Source organism: Bos indicus x Bos taurus, chromosome 8 (assembly GCF_003369695.1).
Source record: "Bos indicus x Bos taurus breed Angus x Brahman F1 hybrid chromosome 8, Bos_hybrid_MaternalHap_v2.0, whole genome shotgun sequence".
Lineage (NCBI taxonomy): Eukaryota > Metazoa > Chordata > Mammalia > Artiodactyla > Bovidae > Bos > Bos indicus x Bos taurus.
Window position 1 is genome coordinate 14,960,096 of NC_040083.1, and position 21,247 is coordinate 14,981,342.

The 21,247-nt window shown below is 39.3% G+C and overlaps 1 protein-coding gene across 2 annotated transcripts in view; it reads left to right on the top strand.

The window, feature by feature from the left end:
- The window catches only part of LINGO2 (leucine rich repeat and Ig domain containing 2), a 1,450,974-nt gene that overhangs the window by 280,384 nt on the left and 1,149,343 nt on the right, over positions 1-21,247 (top strand). For both annotated transcript variants that reach the window (XM_027549067.1, XM_027549068.1), the window contains exon 2: positions 11,184-11,280. The gene's annotated coding sequence lies outside the window, so the exon portion shown is untranslated. The remainder of the gene's footprint in view (positions 1-11,183; positions 11,281-21,247) is intronic.

A 21,247-nucleotide genomic window follows, 5' to 3' on the forward strand; every position in this document is an offset into this window, starting at 1 on the left:
GCCATCATTATTTTACATAACAATTCTTTTGGGATACTGAACTTAAAAGTGGTCTTCTTGAATAGAGATGCAGACATAGAGAACAGACTTTGAACACGGTGGGGGAAGGCTAGGATGGGACGACTTGAGACAGTAGCATTGACATATGTACACCACCATGTGTAAAATGGATAACCAGGGGGAAGCTTCTGTATGGGCACAGAGCTCAACCTGGTGCTCGGTGACAACCTAGAGGGGTGGGATGGGGTGGGAGGTAGGGGGAATTTCAGGAGAGGAGACATACGTGTACTTGTGGCTGATTCATGTTGTTGTATAGCAGAAGCCAACACAATATTGTAAAGCCATTACTCTCCAATTAAAAATAAATTTTAAAAAATGTAAAAAAAAAAAGGGCCTTCTGATAATCCATTTATAAGTTAGATTTACCTATATATTTTTGGAAATGATAGCTTACCAATTATGAATGTAATATATGCCTATTACCAACAAAAAACCATACTAAATATTTTTTAAATGACAATTACTGTTTTGCATATACCTACAAATGACTACAGTTAACATTTTGGTATATGTCTTACTTTCTTCTGTACTTTATGCACACATATACATTTTTAATAGCATAATTTTCTAAGTAATGAATGTGCTATGATTCATTTTAACCAATCCCTTACTGATGAACAGTTAAATTGCTTCTACTTTTTTGCTGTCTTTTATAATTAAAAGTAAATATGATTTTAGTCAAATTTCTGCATATATAAAGAATATATTCACTAAAGCAGAGTTTCTATGTACTTTTTTCCTCTACAAAGAATATATCTCTTACTTTTGAGTCTGATTAGTTTGAAAAATCTAATTCATTTATGCCAAATATCTTAATACCAGCACTAAAGATTTAAAATTCAGTTGTTTCAAATATAAAATTTAGCATTGAAAATATCCTTGGAAGAGCATGTCTATTATTATCGTTGAGATGTACGCTATATTTACCCACATGGTTATTGCCATCACATAATCGCAGCATTTAGAGTTTGGTATATATTAAAAATCTGAGCTCTAACATTCAAAATGTCTTCTATCTTTCACTACTCTAAATGACATATATATTCATTCAGGTTTTGGAAATTGCCATTACGTGGTAGACCTTTGTAAATAAATAATCAAAGAACTCTGTTGCTTTTCAAAATTTGGCAGAAACTGGGAAACTAATTGTTCACATATGTGTGTGTGTATATACATGCATGCAAAAAGCATAGGAAATAGCAACCTAAATAACAGACTGAATCTCAGGATTCATTGTTCAGTGTATGTGCGAGAGACAAAGAAGAAAGGAGGGAAAAGGGGAGGATGGAGAGAACGTGAACATGAATAATGAGGACATTTAGTTGCTTGTCTCTTGAGGCTCACTGGAAAAGAATTCGCCTGGCAAAAGCAGGAGACGTAGGTCCCATCCCTGGGCCGGCAAGATCCCCTGGAGGAGAGGACAGCAACCCACTCTGGTATTCTTCCTGGAGAATCCCATGGACAGAGGAGCCTGGTGGGCTCTGGTCCGTGGGGTCGCAGAGTCGGACATGACTGAGTGCGTAAGCATGATGAAATGTTATATATCTGGTCAGATCTACCTGGTATTTTGAAGGACATTCTCCTCACACGGGAGAGGCTGTATGCATTCTAACAGGAAATCCCCTGCATAGAAGCCTTCCAGCTTCGAACTTTCAGAGGTTCGAGTGTGTGTTCCATCAGTGTCAGGCATGAGCACTGTTGCAGCTTGCCCTCCATCTCCTGTTGCTAATGATCCTTCAGCTCTATCGTCTCCCCCCTCCGCTCCCTCCTCTGGTCAGTAACCCCGCTTCACTCGATGCCAGCCCCTGTATACCAGCTGTTGTATTGCACTGCTGTAGTTTTCAAGATACTGTACCATAAGACTAAAATTGTTTTCTGTACTTTTTGTGTTCATTTTTATGTTTTATCTGTGTGAAAAGCGTTGTGAACTTATTACATTATAGTACTATATAGCCAATTGTGATAGTTGGGTACTATAGATAGTCCCACAGGCTAACTCTGTGGGACTTAATGAACAAATTGGACCTACAAATGCCCTCTCACAATGGAACTCATTCATATACAGGGGACTTCTTCTCTAAGGCATCTGCACCTCTCTCTCCAGTGCCTCAGGAGATCCTTCCGGATTCCTCTTGCTGTCCTTTCACACTTTGCTGTATTGTACTTCCTGTTCTCCCATTGTCTGAACTCACGAGTTGTCTTTGCTTCCATTGTTGAATCTCATGTGTTGTCTTCTTGCCTAGATTTTTGGGTAGATGATTTGTTCATAATGACAGCTCGATTCTTTATTACAGGGTCACCATTAAACAGAATCTGAAGGTTTTCCTTATCTCTGCATCCTACCACCAAGGTCAATTCCATGACAAAGTTTAGACTCAACTGTAGCTCCCAGGACCCAAGCCATATTAAATACAGAGGGTACAGACAGATTGCATGACACGGGCCTTAATGTTTGGTCTTTATTTATTTTTTTTAAACTGCCATGTTTCTTGGAGGAGGAAATGCCAGCCCACTGCAGTATTCTTTCTGGGAAGATCCCACAGTAGCCTACAGTAGCCTGCCAGGCTTCTCTGTCCATGGGGTCGTAAAGAGTTGGACATGAATGAACAGCTGAGCATGCATGCATTGATTACATTGTATCAAAAATAATTAGCAATGAAGCAGCATCATTAAGAATTTAGACTTTGGAATCAGACAGGCCTAGATTTGATTACAAGATCTGCCACTTAAAAGGAGTGTGTCTTTGAGAAAGCTTATATATTCTGAGTTTGAGTTTTTCCAGTGATTAAAATGGCTATGATAGTCGCACCAGACTCATAGGCTTATTATAGGTATTAAGGTGCTATAAGTAAAGAACTTAGCGCATTGCTTAGAACAAAACAGGTACTCAGTAAATGATCAGTAGCATCTTTATTTCTATTCAAATTGGTGAAATTTGGATTATGATGGTAAGTGGAAATTCTAAGGCAAAATGATTTATGAATGCGATCTTCCCTAAATGTTAAAATCTTTAAGTAAATCTTATTTTCCCAGACTCAACTCTGTTCTGTGATTTGGGATCTTTTCACATAAAGTGATACAACCAATCGAAACAACAAAAATTGTGAAAAAGTAATTTGTACACTGAAAATGGAAGCTGCTATACTTGTATAAACTCAGAGTTTATCCTCTAAAGCTTAATGGTTTAGGGAGATGGATAAGCATGGACTTAATTATTGCTGCCTGGAATTGGGAAGCCTCACTTATAACAGGCAGACAATAGTCAAACTAGAATCATAAACTTTAGGAGAATCATAAACTTTAGGAGAATCTAGGGAATGCTGAGCTTAAAGGAGGAACATAGCCATAAGATAAAACAATAATATTTACTTCAGGCACAGCATTTTCTTCCTGGTTTTCTTCCAAGGTAAAGCTTTCTGATTCTGCCAGATTTCACTTGCATGCATGTGTATGTGTTGCAATTTGGCATTACACTGCTTGGTGGGTGGTAGCTCATTTCTGTGATCCTCCTTTTGTTCCTTGATCTTTGCAAAAGAAAATTTCCCTTATGCTTGTTGACCTAGAAATTAAGTGGTGGTAAGTAAAGGGTGCCTCCCAGGGAATGCTTCACTCACACAGCATTTTAATATGATGCTTACTGCATCCAGAATATGAATCATGGGCCATTCTCCATGGCCTTCAGCCACTGGCTCCTGAATCTGCTTACTCTAAACACCTGAAATACAGAATCAGCTAGAGCTATTTTAGGATAAAATACCATTTGGTTCTATGGTATTAAACAGCTCCTCTTCTTGGAATTACAGAATCCCGATGTCATAAGGGATTACAGGGAGCACCAAATTCAGCATTTCCCAAACTGTGTTCAAAGTAATGCAGGCATCCCAAGAAATGGCAGTGTGAAAGGAAGAGGAGACTCTGTGCTCAAACAAGTTATATATTATTTAAAGTTTTCATTGTTGGATCCTCATAATGTTTACTATTATAAGGGTACTCTGAATCTGAAAAAAGTTTCAGAGACTGTACAGTATTATCCAAATTTCAGTATATGAGTTGTTTTAGAATCTTCTGGTGCATAGGCCTTATGAAGAATAGTTTGAGAAATAGCACTGTGGTTCCAGGACTCCTAGTGGCTCAGACAGTAAAGAATCTGCCTGCGATGCAGGAGACCTGGGTTCGATCCCTGGGTCGGAAGATCCCCTAGAGGAGGAAATGACAATCTACTCCAGTATTCTTGCCAGGAGAATCCCATGGAGGGAAGAGTCTGGTAGGCTACAGACCATACGGCCCAAAAGATTTGGATACAACTGAGCAACTGACCCCTCAGAAGAAATGGAGTGGCCATGATGGTCAACAGAAGAGTCCGAAATGCAGTACTTGGATGCAATCTCAAAAATGACAGAATGATCTCTGTTCGTTTCTAAGGCAAACCATTCAATATCACAGTAATCCAAGTCTATGCCTCAACCAGTAATGCTGAAGAAGTTGAAGTTGAATGGTTCTATGAAGACCTACAAGACCTTTTAGAAATAACACCCAAAAAAGATGTTCTTTTCATTATAGGGGACTGGAAAACAAAAGTAGGAAGTCAAGAAACACCTGGAGTAACAGGCAAATTTGGTCTTGGAGTACAGAATGAATCAGGACAAAGGCTAATAGAGTTTTGCCAAGAAAATGCACTGGTCATAACAAACACCCTCTTCCAACAACACAAGAGAAGACTCTATACATGGACATCACCAGATGGTCAACACTGAAATCAGATTGATTATATTCTTTGCAGCCAACAATGGAGCTCTATACAGTGAGCAAAAATAAGACCAGGAGCTGACTGTGGCTCAGACCATGAACTCCTTATTGCCAAATTCAGACTGAAATTGAAGAAAGTAGGGAAAACCACTAGACCATTCAGGTATGACCTAAATCAAATCCCTTATGATTATACAGTGGAAGTGAGAAATAGATTTAAGGGCCTAGATCTGATAGATGGAGTGCCTGATGAACTATGGAATGAGGTTCGTGACATTGTACAGGAGATAGGGATCAAGACCATTCCCATAGAAAAGAAATGCAAAAAAGCAAAATGGCTGTCTGGGTAGGCCTTACAAATAGCTGTGAAAAGAAGAAAAGCGAAAAGCAAAGGAGAAAAGGAAAGATATAAGCATCTGAATGCAGAGTTCCAAAGAATAGCAAGGAGAGATAAGAAAGCCTTCAGCGATCAATGCAAAGAAATAGAGGAAAACAACAGAATGGGAAAGACTAGGGATCTCTTCAAGAAAATCAGAGATACCAAAGGAACATTTCATGCAAAGATGGGCTCGATAAAGGACAGAAATGGTATGGACCTAACAGAAGCAGAAGATATTCAGAAGAGGTGGCAAGAATACACAGAAGAACTGTACAAAAAAGATCTTCACGACCCAGATAATCACGATGGTGTGATCACTGACCTAGAGCCAGACATCCTGGAATGTGAAGTCAAGTGGGCCTTAGAAAGCATCACTATGAACAAAGCTAGTAGAGGTGATGGAATTTCAGTTGAGCTATTTCAAATCCTGAAAGATGATGCTGTGAAAGTGCTGCACTCAATATGCCAGCAAATTTGGAAAACTCAGCAGTGGCCACAGGACTGGAAAAGGTCAGTTTTCATTCCAATCCCAAAGAAAGGCAATGTCAAAGAATGCTCAAACTACCACACAATTGCACTCATCTCACACGCTAGTAAAGTAATGCTCAAAATTCTCCAAGCCAGGCTTCAGCAATATGTGAACCACGAACTTCCTGATGTTCAAGTTAATTTTAGAAAAGGCAGAGGAACGAGAGATCAAATTGCCAACATCCGCTGGATCATCAAAAAAGCAAGAGAGTTCCAGAAAAACATCTATTTCTGCTTTATTGACTATGCCAAAGCCTTTGACTGTGTGGATCACAATAAACTGTGGACAGTTCTGAAAGAGAAGGGAATACCAGACCACCTGACCTGCCTCTTGAGAAATTTGTATGCAGGTCAGGAAGCAACAGTTAGAACTGGACATGGAACAACAGACTGGTTCCCAATAGGAAAAGGAGTTCGTCAAGGCTGTATATTGTCACCCTGTTTATTTAACTTATATGCAGAGTACATCATGAGAAACACTGGACTGGAAGAAACACAAACTGGAATCAAGATTGCTGGGAGAAATATCAATCACCTCAGATATGCAGATGACACCACCTTTATGGCAGAAAGTGAAGAGGAACTCAAAAGCCTCTTGATGAAAGTGAAAGTGGAGAGTTAAAAAGTTGGCTTAAAGCTCAACATTCAGAAAACGAAGATCATGGCATCCAGTCCCACCATTTCATGGGAAATAGATGGGGAAACAGTGGAAACAGTGTCAGACTTTGTTTTTCTGGGCTCCAAAATCACTACTGATGGTGACTGCAGCCATGAAATTAAAAGACGCTTCCTCCTTGGAAGGAAAATTATGACCAACCTAGATAGCATATTCAAAAGCAGAGACATTACTTTGCCAACAAAGGTTTGTCTAGTCAAGGCTATGGTTTTTCCTGTGGTCGTGTATGGATGTGAGAGTTGGACTGTGAAGAAGGCTGAGCGCTGAAGAATTGATGCTTTTGAACTGTGGTGTTGGAGAAGACTCTTGAGAGTCCCTTGGACTGCAAGGAGATCCAACCAGTCCATTCTGAAGGAGATCAGCCCTAGGATTTCTTTGGAAGGAATGATGCTAAACTGAAACTCCAGTACTTTGGCCACCTCATGCGAAGAGTTGACTCATTGGAAAAGACTCTGATGCTGGGAGGGATTGGGGACAGGAGGGGAAAGGGAAGGCAGAGGATGAGATGGCTGGATGGCATCACTGACTCGACGGACGTGAGTCTGAGTGAACTCCAGGAGTTGTTGATGGACAGGGAGGCCTGGCGTGCTGCGATTCATGGGGTCGCAAAGAGTCGGACACGACTGAGCGACTGATCTGATCTGATCTGATCTGAGCAACTGACACTTTCTTTTCACCCCATGACTTTACAGATAAAGAAACAGTGTGAATGTCAAGACAAAGCCTATAATTTTATTGAAAGGAAAATCAGGTCCCAGTTAGAAAGTATTAAAAACTCACCAGAATAGGCAGGAACATACTTTTTAGAAATCTTACTTATTGTTTGACATCAGAACAGCTGACACTGATAGATTTTACATATTCCCAATGTGTTTTCTTCCATCTCACCCAGAGTTACATACAGTCTCTTACAGCCCAAGGTGTCCCTGAAGGTACCAGATGCCAAGACACCTTTTGTTTCCATAATGGAGACAGCAGCTCAGAACTACCATGTTCTTGTTATGGACTGATTTGAGACCTCAAAATATTCACCACGCCCCTTTGATCATCTCTTGCATTGTGAACACTAACAGTGACATAGAATCATTTCATCTTTTAACCACTGCTTGAATTATTCACTTATCATGAATATAGCACTGCATCTCTCCTAATATTTCACAATAATAGTGTAAAGACTTAGGAAAGAGTTCTTTTTGATTTTGTATTTAAAGGCCAAGTGGGTCTTTACTGTGTTTTTAGTAATCTGGACATGAGAGTATGGTAGAGAAGATCAGTGGTGGCTCAGCTTAGGAAGAATTAATGCTTTCTCATCTCAGACACAGGAAGCCATGCATTGTTATGGTTAGGGGGAAAATTATATATTGAAGTCTCTTTCTTTTTATATACACTAGGTTTCTCCAGGCCATACCCGCTTGAGTGTGTAAGTGGCAAAGTAAAAGCACTGACAGTGTATTTTAAGCACCAGGCCCCTCTCCTCCTTACTGCAGATGCAAAGATCTGTCCTCGTTCGGTGCGGGGCATCTCTGACTACTTCCATCAGCAATCTGTGGCTTCCAGGTCATGGCAGAAGGGAAGGAAAACCTTCCATACTATACACACGGGTTCACACCCACATATATTACAATTCTAGGGCTACCTACTTGTCAAAAACGTGTCATATATTTTAACCTCAAGTTCAGTTCTCCATCCATAAAGTGGATCTAATATGCTCCCTTTTCAGAAAGTTTATGAATATTAAATAGAATAAAATATGGAAAGATAATAACACACTGTAAGAACTCAATAAACGTTCCCACCCTTTATTAACCAAAATATTGTGCTAACCATACCTGTTCCGTAGAGATTTTTGGAGATTAAATAATAAAATAAATGAAAACATCTCAAGGGATGTTAGATTCTTTCATCCTCCAACCTAAAATTAAAAGTGAAAGTCACTCAGTTGTGTCTGACTCTTTGCGACCCCATGGACTGTAGCCCACCAGGATTGTCTGTCCAAGGAACTCTCCAGGCAGGAAGATGAGTGGATAGCCATTCCCTTCTCCAGGGGATCTTCCCCACCCAGGTATTGAACGTGGGTCTCCTGTATTTCAGGCAGATTCTTTGCCATCTGAGCCACCAGGGAAGCTCTTAAAATATATGTTCTATTACACAGCCTGTCTGTGAAGATAGCTGCTACTGCTGCTAAGTCACTTCAGTCGTGTCCGACTCTGTGCGATCCCATAGACGGCAGCCCACCAGGCTCCCGCGTCCCTGGGATTCTCCAGGCAAGAACAATGGAGTGGGTTGCCATTTCCTTCTCCAATGCATAAAAGTGAAAAGTGAAAGTGAAGCCGCTCAGTCGTGTCTGACCCTTAGCATGGACTGCAGCCTACCAGGGCTCCTCTGTCCGTGGGATTTTCCAGGCAAGAGTACTGGAGTGGGGTGCCATTGCCTTCTCCACTGGGAAGATAGAAGCCACCCCTATTGTTTTAACACAAAAAAAGTAAAATAAAGGAGAAGTTAAATACCTGCTGGGGAACTGAAATAGAAAAAGCTATATAGAGACAGTATCTATAGAAAGAAGCTCTACCTTTAGGGTTTGGGGAATTAAAGGAAAAATTGAGGTTACTAGGAGCTTCCAAGAGGGACCCTGTGGTTCTGAGGTCCATATTTCTTGGAGGCAGTGCTGTGCAACCAGTGATGGTGTGTGAGGAACCCAGTGTATAGGCTTTACGACACATAAACTCAAGACCTTTCAGAGGGGATGCCAATAGCTCACTGCTGACACCTCTGAGAGGACAGAGGGAGCCAATTCTAGATGACCTTGACAAATCTGTGGACAGAAACTGCTTTCTGTTCAGAAAGTAGAGAATGATTGCTAAGGTAATACTGAGAGCAAATGAACAGGATGTAATAAGTCCCTCTTGCCCTTTCTCTTGCCCCCATCAAGCTCTCTCCAGTGCCTCAGGAAGTCAGCTGGCAGTGTGATATGCAAAGACCCAGCCCTGATATCTCAGTGCGGATTACAGAAGCTGGTCTGTGGGCTATGAGACAATAGCTTAGAAACTGACAACATGCTTATCTAGCCTCTATTGAGAGGGAAATTAGAACAGCCTTCTGCTTCGTTCACAGTCTGTGAAGTGAACCTGTCAAGAGGACTTGAGATGTCAATATTATTGGATGGGCCCAGTAGATTCATTTTCATATCTAGATTTTGAGAGAAGAGCTTCACTTGTTCCACCTAGTACAACTGTAATTACTGTTCTTTGCAGAAATAGAAATTCGGGAAGCCACCAGGAGAATGAAGCAACACAATTTGTTCTAAAGTGGCTAATTTAAAATTGATCACTATGACATGCCTCCTTAAGCTTGAGATGTTTCACACAATCAGGTTTTCAGTATTTTCATTAGTGTGATTTGCATAACCAAGATTTTATTTAATTTTTTGTAGACGGTTCTATTGTAATGAAACCAACATAGCTATTAAAAGGATAGACCTGGGCTGATGAATAAATGTGAATTCATTGTATTTTATGTGATTACACTGTAACTTTTTTACAGTAAATTTGACTTCTAAAGTATGTGTGTGTGTGTCTGTGAGAGAGAGAGAGAAAGAGAGACAGAGAATAAGAGAGAAAGAGAAAGATACATAAGAATAGGGACCATTAAAATTATCAAATTCTTCTGACACAGCATAATACCTCATAAATCTATGAATGAGGTTTCAATTTGCAAAACGTCAAGTCTAGAGTATATATGGCGGTGGTGGTTTAGTTGCTGATTCGTGTCCAAGTCTTGCAACACCATGGACTTGTAGCCCCCTAGGCTCCTCTGTCCATGGGATTTCCCAAGAAAGAATATTGTATTGCATTGCCATTTCCTTCTCCAGGGGATCTTCCCTAAACCAGGGACTGAACCAGCATCTCCTTCATTGCAGGTGAATTCCTTACCACTGCATGCATGCATGCGAAGTCGCCTCAGTCATATCTGACTCTGCGATCCTATGGACTGTAGCTCCTCTGAGCCACCAGAGATTCCAGAATATATATATTCTAGATGCAAGAGACCCGAGTTCAATCCCTGGGTCGAGAAGTTCCCCTGGAGAAGGAAACAGCAACCCACTCCAGTATTCCTGCCTGGGAAATCCCATGGACAGAGTAACCTGTTGGGGTACAGTTCATGAGGACTCGGAAGTGTCAAACATGAATTAGTGAATAAACAACAATAGTATACATATATATAAAGTTTTATACTTTTCATAATAAAAGTGATTATGGGCATGAATAAATATGTTTCATTTTCATATGATGAATTTATTTTATGCATTCATCCTTTAGAAGGACATCCACAAGCATCCTAAAAAGAGAAAAGCTATAATGTTTAAATTATGTTTTTCCTCTGACAGTTCCTATAACTTGATTGCTGTCATACTTTCTCTTATCATTTATATGTTGTTACTAATATTTAGATCATTCATTTTGAAACAGATTGAGTAAAAATACTCAGTTTGATGTGAAAGTTGTTTTATATCCCAATTTTTATTTTCTAATATCTACTTAAGAATATCTGTTGGCTTACAGAAACAAACAGAATGAATTTCATTATCCAAAAATGCAAGCAATATTGTCATATGGGATAGATACGTCAGATGAGATTGTGAATCTGCAGTCTAGAAATATATATGTGATCTTTTTCAGAATTGGAGCAAAAGCAGCCAGATGGAAAATGACATGAGAAATTTGAGATGAACACTATTGGAAGGAGCTAAGTTTTATTTTTCCATATTCCCAAGTGTTTTTGTTTCATTTCATTTAGAGAATTCATTGGAGAATGTTTCAAGATGTAGAGCCCTTGAATGTGAAGTATCCCAAATGAAGTTGGAGCATTCGTGCTGAAATTGTTTCCTGTTGTGGTAAGATGAAATGATTCTTAATATATTGGATTGGTTTCTGGAGAATGTGATGAGAAATGTGTGTGTGTGGATGTGTGTGTGTGTAAAATAAGTTATGATGGTATGTAACCCAGTGTATAAGTTTGGGTCTTGAAAACAGCTTTTTTTATTATTTTGTCATGATTATTTTTGGTTTGAAGAAGAGCCAACTCACAGGAAAAGACCCTGATCTGGGAAGGATTGAAGGCAAAAGGAAAAGGGGAGACAGAGGATGAGATGGATAGATCGCATCATCGATTCAATAGATAGGGATTTGGGAAAACTCTGGGAGATAGTCAAGGACAGGGAACCCTGGCATGCTGCAGTCAATGGAGCTTCAAAGAGTCAGACACAACTTAGTGACTGAACAACAAAATTTTTGTTTCCTTAAGAGGAATGGGGAACTCAAATGTGTTATTACTAATTTCCTACTGTGTATATATACATAATATATATTACTTAATAAGTCAACACAATAGCCATAGGAGGTAGGTGGTAATATCCTCATGGTGCAGTTGTGGAAAATGGAAGTTCAGAGAAATTAAAACCTTGTTCAAGATGACACAGCTAATAAATGACACAAGACTGCTGTGTCTCTATGTTCTGCTCTTTCTGCTGCCATGCTGTCTCTTGCATTTGTGCTAGGTAAGGAGTCAAAGGATTAATATAGTGAAGGCAACACTCTCAAGTTTTACACTGCTGTTTAGAAAAGAGTCGTAATTGCCTTCCCTCAGATGAAAACCAAACTGAAGAAATATCTTTTATATTTCTACTACACTTAAAAAGAGAAAGATTTCTGTAAGTCATTACTAGTTACCCAGATGATGGTGTTTCAAGGAAATTGAAAGTTATAGAAAAACTGACTTGGAAAATGTGTGCTGTAATTTTCCTATTCACCTTTGCTATAAAATGAAAATCTGTTGTAGGCTTCCTTTGTACAAATACCTGGTCATGTCTGACAATTGGTTAATCGAACCAATGCCATTTCTTCCTTTATGGGTAATTGGTATATAACTCAAGAAAGTTGATGTTCTTCCCTTTTTTGTTACTTATACTTGGAGGTTGTTGCAATATTCCACTGAAATAAGAGATAACACGTGGAAAGCACCTGGAATTCTTCCTGGTAGACTAATAGACCTTATGATGTAAAAGGTATCAATTAAGCCATCGTTTTGTTGTAGTTCTATCCAGAAAGATTATCATTAAAGAAATGTTTATTGTGCAAAAGATTCTCTTCATTCAACATTCTTTAATGTTGAAATTTATGTATTTTATTTATGTAGAATTGATTGAGGCAATTGCAGATGGCTGATTGAAACCTTTAGAATTCTATGAAACTTTAGGTGCATTCATTTATAAATGGCAAAACACAGACTCATTTGCTCTAGGTATTCAGCAGTACCTTTCGATTTAGTGATCTAGCTTTCTTACCTGAAAACTTCCAAACAGATTTTCCCTAGTAATTGCAGACTGGATGCCCACTGTGCCCCTGTGAGTCAGATTTGCTTGGGCTATTCACCAGTGACACCTTGGCAATCTATAAAACATTCTCTTGTGGGCTTCATGCTTTCCGAGTCTTGCTTCTGAGTTGGTAATGATCAGCAACATTTCTGTCGGAACAGATACTGCGCCTGCAGTCAAAGATTACATGTTTGCTTTGTATGGCGTGAAATGAAAGAATTAAAACAAACCAGCTTTCAGTGTGAGATTTTGAGAAGAAGTCTTCAGTCATCCTTGAGGTCCAGTGTGTATTTTCCCTTTTTTATAGTGGAGTAAGGACCTATAAGATTAATGACGGCAGTGAGGGTCTTAGTCTAGATTCTCCAACATAAATAGACAAAGACTCCCTCCAAAGCACCATGGGAAGGGAATCTAGGCCATTCATTACTAAGCTATTTTCAATTAGTTTACATTCTGAAAACACCTGCAAAATGGTGCATATACCTCCTATGCTGTATTACTTCTCAATTCAAGAGTTTTGCATTTGAACAGAGACTCTTCAGTAAATAATCCCAAATTCCCACATTGAATCCAGTTTTGGATTGAGCTAAAAAGTTGTTGTTTCTTAGGGATGGTGTTCTTTGCTTAGGCCCTCATTTCTTTTTGCTTTTTCTTGGTAATAACCAGAGATTTGCTTTATGTCTTGCTAACTTTAAGATAGTGACCAAGTTACTTAACCTCTTTTAATCTCTGTATTATTCATCATTAAATGAGAATCATAAAAATTATATTGAATATGTTTTCAGGTTCACAAAGAATATGTGTACATCATCTACTGCTAAGAACATTGCTAATGATTTTAAATGGCAGCTTTCTAGCTGGATCTGCTTCTAGGTTGGGCAATTTGGGGCTCTCCCAAATATTCATCAAGAATTTCTTGGAATCTTCCAAAATAGAGCAAAATTCATTCAAAAGATTGAGTTGACTCATGAAAGGGGGCCAGGGGCACAAGAGGAAGCATCAACTCAGACATGCATGCCTAGCAGGAAGATAAACATTTTATTCACAAATTATTAAACCATGGAAAACAAATAGTTAAATTAGGTTTGTACATATTGCTTGTATGATAATATGCCTTTTCATGAGCTTTTCCAAATTTGTATCTTTAGGCCAATAGTTCTCAAGTTTTAAAATGTTTGCAAGAACATGTAAGAAGTTGATAGAAAAATAGATTAGAAAATACTGTTGCAGTTAAAGACAAGACTTCTGAGTGGGCTAATATTTACTGAAAACCTGATAACCAGTTGCTTTCAGATGTGTTCGTTTATCAAATTTTTATTTTGGATCTTCTCAGTAGTTAGCATCCCCATTCTACAGATTAATAAAAATAGATTTATGGAAGTTCCTGGCTCATCAAGTCATGAAATTAAGAGATGATAGGGGGTCAGAACTCAATCTTGGCACCAGATTGGTATGCAACTGCTACATCTGCTTCCTAATCCTGCTGCTGCTGCTGCTAAGTCGCTTCAGTCGTGTCTGACTCTGTGCGACCCCATAGACGGCAGCCCACCAGGCTCCCCCGTCCCTGGGATTCTCTAGGCAAGAACACTGGAGTGGGTTGCCATTTCCTTCTCCAATGCATGAAAGTGAAAAGTGAAAGTGAAGTCGCTGAGTCATGTCCGACCCTCAGCGACCCCATGAACTGCAGCCTACCAGGCTCCTCCATCCATGGGATTTTCTAGGCAAGAGTACTGGAGTGGGGTGCCATTGCCTTCTCCATTCCTAATCCTAGGATAATTCAATTTTCCAGTCATGAAAGACTTTGTTTTATGGCAGCCAGCAGCATAAGCACATATGGGGACAATCAGCCTGTATTTGTTTTAAGTTCCTGAGCACTTAATCACCATCACCTGCTGATTTGGACTTTCAGCATCAGTAGAGCAGATCTATTTCATCTGCTCTGTAAAACTACTCAGAAAGAAATTTTTTTGGAATAAAAATTTCTCAAGCATTTTCTGTAGATCCTTGTTGTTATTCACCAGCATACTTGATTTTCATCAGTTCTGCCAGTCTCCTTTTTATAGGTTTGGCTAGGTAGCTTATGTTCTTCAATGGGATGTGAGCTACATAATGTGGGCTGTGTCCAGGTCATGCCCTTAAAGGGTGTGTGTGCATGCTTCTCCTCCTTTTCCTCTAGTAGCTTGGAAAATGAGCATAGCATGAGATGTCCTGGTGAGCCATCTTTTATTGTGCAAACAAGGACAATTGTCTGATGGTAGAACAATATGGGAACCTGGATTCCTGGCTTAATTTATAGAGAAAACAGTCCAGGACAGCTTCTCTGCTAAACCTTGTATAAAAGATAGATAGGCTTGTTTAGCTCTTGCCATTAAGCTGTTCTACATGGTGGAAGAGATACCCTAATGAATTAACGATTTCTTTGATAAACGTGTTAGCCATGCATGCCTGGCGTACTGTGACTCCTTTGGGAAGTCAATCTTAGCCTGCAAAAAAGCACAGGTCCTCCACATAAGAACACTGTTGTGGTTGCCTAGATATTATTTATCTAGACTTCGTAGCATCTCACCTTGTTCCTCATATCCCTTACACTATTTTTCTGACCACTTTCCTCTAGATCTGTTTTCTTTTCAGCCCATCCTCTTCCATGGAAATACATAAATTTGTTGTTGTCTTCGAGTCTCTTTGCAACTGCATTTATCTTTTATACATGTACAGTATGAAGGAGGCACATAGGAGACAATAGGAATGATGAACCCTGAGTTGAACTTCAGAATCCTAGCCCCGCTTAAAGACACTCAAAGTGATTTTAAAACACACATAAGCACACTAGGCTATCCAAATAAAACTTTCTATAGCTTACATTAAGTAGACTTCTTAAGCTTCTGATACCTAGATAACAATGTCCAAATCTATATATAGTCTGTAAGATTTTCTTCATTGTTCCTTGCCTCACCTGATCTATTCTCATTTTGCATTCAGGACAAAACCAAATTTAATTTTTTCACATTTAGTACATCTGCTTGGATCTTTATTTTAGAGAAGATTTTAAATCTATAATTATTTTCATTATATCCAAAGAAAGCCTTGGTGTTTTATAGACACAGTGTTCTCCTAACTTCATAATTTAGACTTGAATGAGTCTTTAACAGACTTTCCGGTACACAGAATGCTGCTGCTGCTCCTGCTAAGTTGCTTCAGTCATGTACGACTCTGTGCGACCCCATAGACGGAAGCCCACCAGGCTCCCCCGTCCCTGGGATTCTCCAGGCAAGAACACTGGAGTGGGTTGCCATTTCCTTCTCCAATGCATGAAAGTGAAAAGTGAAAGTGAAGTCGCTCAGTCGTGTCTGACTCTTAGCGACCCCATGGACTACAGCCTACCAGGCTCCTCCATCCATGGGATTTTCCAGGCAAGAGTACTGGAGTGGGGTGCCATTAATGCTCCCTACCAAAAACTGGTTTGATGATTGTATTCACACACATGCACTAGACTGAGATCCCGTGGTTTTTTATCTTGCCTTCTAATAATACAGTTTGTGCACCTTCTTACTAACAGAGTGCATGCTTAGTATGTGCCTTAAAATATCCTCATGGTTGATTGTCTATTACAAGGCAATGCTTTTTCCTTTTTTTTTCATTCTCTCTGTTACTCCCTTGACGGCTTCTTGTACCTCTGAGCTTACTTGCTGGCAGTTTCAACTCAATGGTCTACATAGAATATCTCATTTAATCCCTGCTAAAGCACTGAATTAAGTATAATGACCACACACATTAGTCACTGACTTAGCATTTACTTGTGCCAGATGTTGTTTTAAGCAATCAGAAGGAAGGTATCAATAAGCCTTCCAGTTGTTCATTCTCTAACAGAGAAGATAAATAAGTTTAAAAAACTCTAACTTTTAAGTATAATAATATGAAATTTAAGTAGTGGGGAGGCAGCTGTTCAGGGTTATTTGAGGGAGAGAAGGGCTAAGATCAGCAAATGTTTGCTGGAGATTCTACTTCAACTGAATGCAAAAACGTGAGGAAACAGACTTGGACAGATTATATGACTTTTCCATAATGTCACTGCTAGCTAATAGCGGAGACTGGACGAAGATTCCTACCCAGGTTGTTATGATGTCAGAGCCCAGGCAATCAGGAGTTCTCACTGCAGAACTCTTTGGTTCATAGCCAATTGCTACAGTTGAATGCTGTTCATAAATTGGTTCCTCTTGCTGTTGAATCGCATCACTGATTCTACTTGCTTCTCAGTTATAGTATACCATAACTTAATAGTGAAGATGATACACAAATTCAGATATTTTTCAGGGAAATAACTTCTGAATCTTCAATTTCCATATATGCTCTTTCTTAAAAGTGGTCCAGTTGAGATTCCACTTATGTTCTGCCAATTCTAGTTTTTCCACCTCCCCTTTCACAGTTGTTCCTCTTTCACCTTATAGCACAAATGTATGCTTATTACTCATGTCTTTACTTCTAATGATGCTCAAAGAAGAAACGAAGGGAGAGCACATTATTTCTTTCAGATGACAAGCTTAAGGCAAGGTTACTGTTTTAATCTCTCTGTTTTCTGCTACATGACCCATGTTCTTTTCAACTACCTCGACCTTCTTTAAGATTTCTTTTTATAAAATGGAACTTGACCTTCTTTCAGATTCCTTTCTATAAGATGGAAGCTTCAAGTATCTATATATCCAAGGTTTTAATGAAAGATGATGCTGTGAAAGTGCTGCACTCAATATGCCAGCAAATTTGGAAAACTCAGCAGTGGCCACAGGACTGGAAAAGGGCAGTTTTCATTCCAATCCCAAAGAAAGGCAATGCCAAAGAATGCTCAAACTACCGCACAATTGCACTCATCTCACATGCTACTAAAGGGATGCTCAAAATTCTCCAAGCCAGGCTTCAGCAATATGTGAACAGTGAACTTCCTGATGTTCAAGCTGGTTTTAGAAAAGGCAGAGGAACCAGAGATCAAATTGCCAACATCCGCTGGATCATCAAAAAAGCAAGAGAGTTCCCGAAAAACATCTATTTCTGCTTTATTGACTATGCCAAAGCCTTTGACTGTGTGGATCACAATAAACTGTGGACAATTCTGAAAGAGATGGGAATACCAGACCACCTGATCTGCCTCTTGAGAAATTTGTATGCAGGTCAGGAAGCAACAGTTAGAACTGGACATGGAACAACAGACTGGTTCCCAATAGGAAAAGGAGTTCGTCAAGGCTGTCTGTTGTCACCCTGTTTATTTAACTTATATGCAGAGTACATCATGAGAAATGCTGGACTGGAAGAAATACAAGCTGGAATCAAGATTGCCGGGAGAAATATCAATCACCTCAGATATGAAGGTGACACCACCCTTATGGCAGAAAGTGAAGAAGAACTCAAAAGCTTCTTGATGAAAGTGAAAGTGGAGAGTGAAAAAGTTGGCTTAAAGCTCAACGTTCAGAAAACTAAGATCATGGCATTCGGTCCCACCACTTCATGGGAAATAAATGGGGAAACAGTGGAAACAGTGTTAGACTTTGTTTTTCTGGGCTCCAAAATCACTACAGATGGTGACTGCAGCCATGAAATTAAAAGACACTTACTCCTTGGAAGGAAAGTTATGACCAACCTAGATAGCATATTCAAAAGTAGAGACATTACTTTGCCAACAAACGTTCGTCTAGTCAAGGCTATGGTTTTTCCTGTGGTCATGTATGGATGTGAGAGTTGGACTGTGAAGAAGGCTGAGCGCCGAAGAATTGATGCTTTTGAACTGTGGTGTTGGAGAAGACTCTTGAGAGTCCCTTGGACTGCAAGGAGATCCAACCAGTCCATTCTGAAGGAGATCAGCCCTGGGATTTCTTTGGAAGGAATGATGCTAAAGCTGAAACTCCAGTACTTTGGCCACCTCATGCAAAGTGTTGACTCATTGGAAAAGACTCCGATGCTGGGAAGGACTGGGGGCAGGAGGAGAAGGGGACGACAGAGGATGAGATGGCTGGATGGCATCACTGACTCAATGGACGTGAGTCTGAGTGAACTCCGGGAGTTGGTGATGGACAGGGAGGCCTGGCGTGCTGCAATTCATGGGGTCGCAAAGAGTCGGACACGACTGAGCGACTTATCTGATCTGATCTGATTTAAAGTATGTATCAATTATATAATAACCCAGAAATTATATGCTTGTAGGTATACAAACATGTGCCAAATGTGTGTTTTATGTCCACTTTAATAAGATGTGGGAGTATGTAATATGTGTATGTATGTATCCGTGTTTTAAAAATATTTCAAAGAAAAATATGAATACACTAAAGACCTCCTCCCAAGTATTGTTCCTCTGGGAAGCTGTTGAGAGTGAATAAAAGGAAACATATTCCCAGTCTCCATCATTTCCCACACCCCTTGCCTTCAAGCATTTTCAAGCTTGTTCTTGGGGTGTTGGATATTTGCCTTTTGGATAATGCAGACATTAGCAGTCAACTGTTGAAAATAAATATCACCCAAGTATTTTGCAATGCTGTTCTTCTTTAGTTGATTTTGCTACCCTTTTTTTCATTGAAGAATTAATGGATAGTATGTAGACTATTGATTTTATCTGAATTAAATTTTTTAATGCTTATAATAGGTTTTGTGATTTATATACTAAATGAATGAATAAATGAGTAAAAATTTTGTCCCAGTGTAGAAAGCGAAATGATGATTTTTAGCTATCTCTTGAGAATACAGGAGCATTTACAAGTTTGTCTAGTTTTGAAAATTTATTTTCTTATTTGGGGAGCTTACTTATCCTGCTGGGTTTATCACAAGTATTAGGTAATTTAATTGCACAGCATCCTTACCATGTAAATGCCTCCTCGGCACTTGTGGTGTTGTCATTATCTGTTGCTCCAAGCTATATCATACGATCATTGAAAATAAGAGAAAAGTGTGTTTTATCTCAGTTTTGAAGAGTGACAGTAAAATTGTGATTGCAGCATAATTAAATCTGTATATCTAGATACCAATAAATGCTCCACTACTCTAGGATTCAAAAGAAGTGTCAGACCTTGCCTGGCACCGGTCACAATCTCTGAACTTTTTTATAGCTTTTGCAGCTAATGACTAGCTTGAGAACTTTCAAGAGACTTGAGCTATTTTATGTCCATACTAAACTCCATTAGTAAATTGGCTTATTTTCCCTCAACTTTACTTTTTCCTTTCTTTCTTTCCATTTTCTTTTTTTCTCTCTCTTTCTCTTTTTGTTTGTTTTGTGTGTGTGTGCATGGTCGGGGGAGGTGGTAATTTGGGATGAAGAGTTAAATTTGTGTCCCTTTTTAAGGTGCATTAGAAAATTTTCTTCTTTTCAGGGGCATTTAAAGCAGAAAGTACATAAATAAAATTAATTGCATAACTCTGTAGACACCTGTCAAAATCTTGACATGTTCAGTCCCTATAATTGGCATTGTATATTCAAAGTAAGTTTTGCAAACAGCAGGAGCACAGGCTGCCTGAGAGCTGCCTCTTAAAGAGGAGCAGTCTGCAGTAATGGGAGGCCTGTCAGCAATCCTTCATAGTTATAGCAGTCACTAGCCAGAGCCCCACAGAACCTCCTTCCCCATTCTGATTTCTTACACATATACACATATAAAGTTTTAGGGGCCATTTTATTTCATTAGCCGCTCCAATTTTGTTGAATATCTTGACAGATGACTGAAGTAAAGCAGCTGTGTTACTTAAGATGATACTAGCTTCAGTAGCAAACAACCCCCGAGATGTCTAATAGCTTGAACAGAGTAGAATTTTATTTTAGTCATTTGTAGTCAAAAACTTTAATGGCTGGTGCCTGGTTAGCTCTCACTAGAGCAGAGATTCAAAGGTCTGGGCTCCTTCCTTCTCGTGGCTGTCTAGTTTCAAAATGTGACTTCCAGAACCATCTTGTTTAGTTTCATTCAGCCAACAGAAGCAAAACAGACATAAGAAAACATAAGGCATTTTGTGGTCCAGGCTCAGAAGTGGTGTTTCATACTTTCACTCAAGTTCCTTTGGCTAGAAAACTCTCCAGTGCAATGGAGGATGGGCTATAGAATCTACCTGACTGTCCAGGAAAGAAAATTCACAGTTTTGGCAAATAGCTAACCAGCAACAAGCAAGATTTTGAAACTGCAGTCATCAGTAACTGTCTAAAGGGGAAGATGATGACCCACAGCAGAGGCAGACACAAGGCAATGGAGAAATTACGAAATGTAACATAGTACTTCATAAATGATTTTTATAATTATATTGATCTCATGCAGAGTGAAAAATGTTTAGTTGTGCAGCTATTGACAAGTTAAATACAGCCACAAGCAATGCTGAGTCACATTAATAAAGAGAATTTAATCTTAATAAAGCCGAAACAGAATTTGGTTCAGTTATTCCAGACTGGTTTGTAGAGGACTACAGGTCTTAAAACCAACACATGTTGGTACTGGTAAACACCTTTTCAATACAGGTAAACACCAACTCTTGTCTC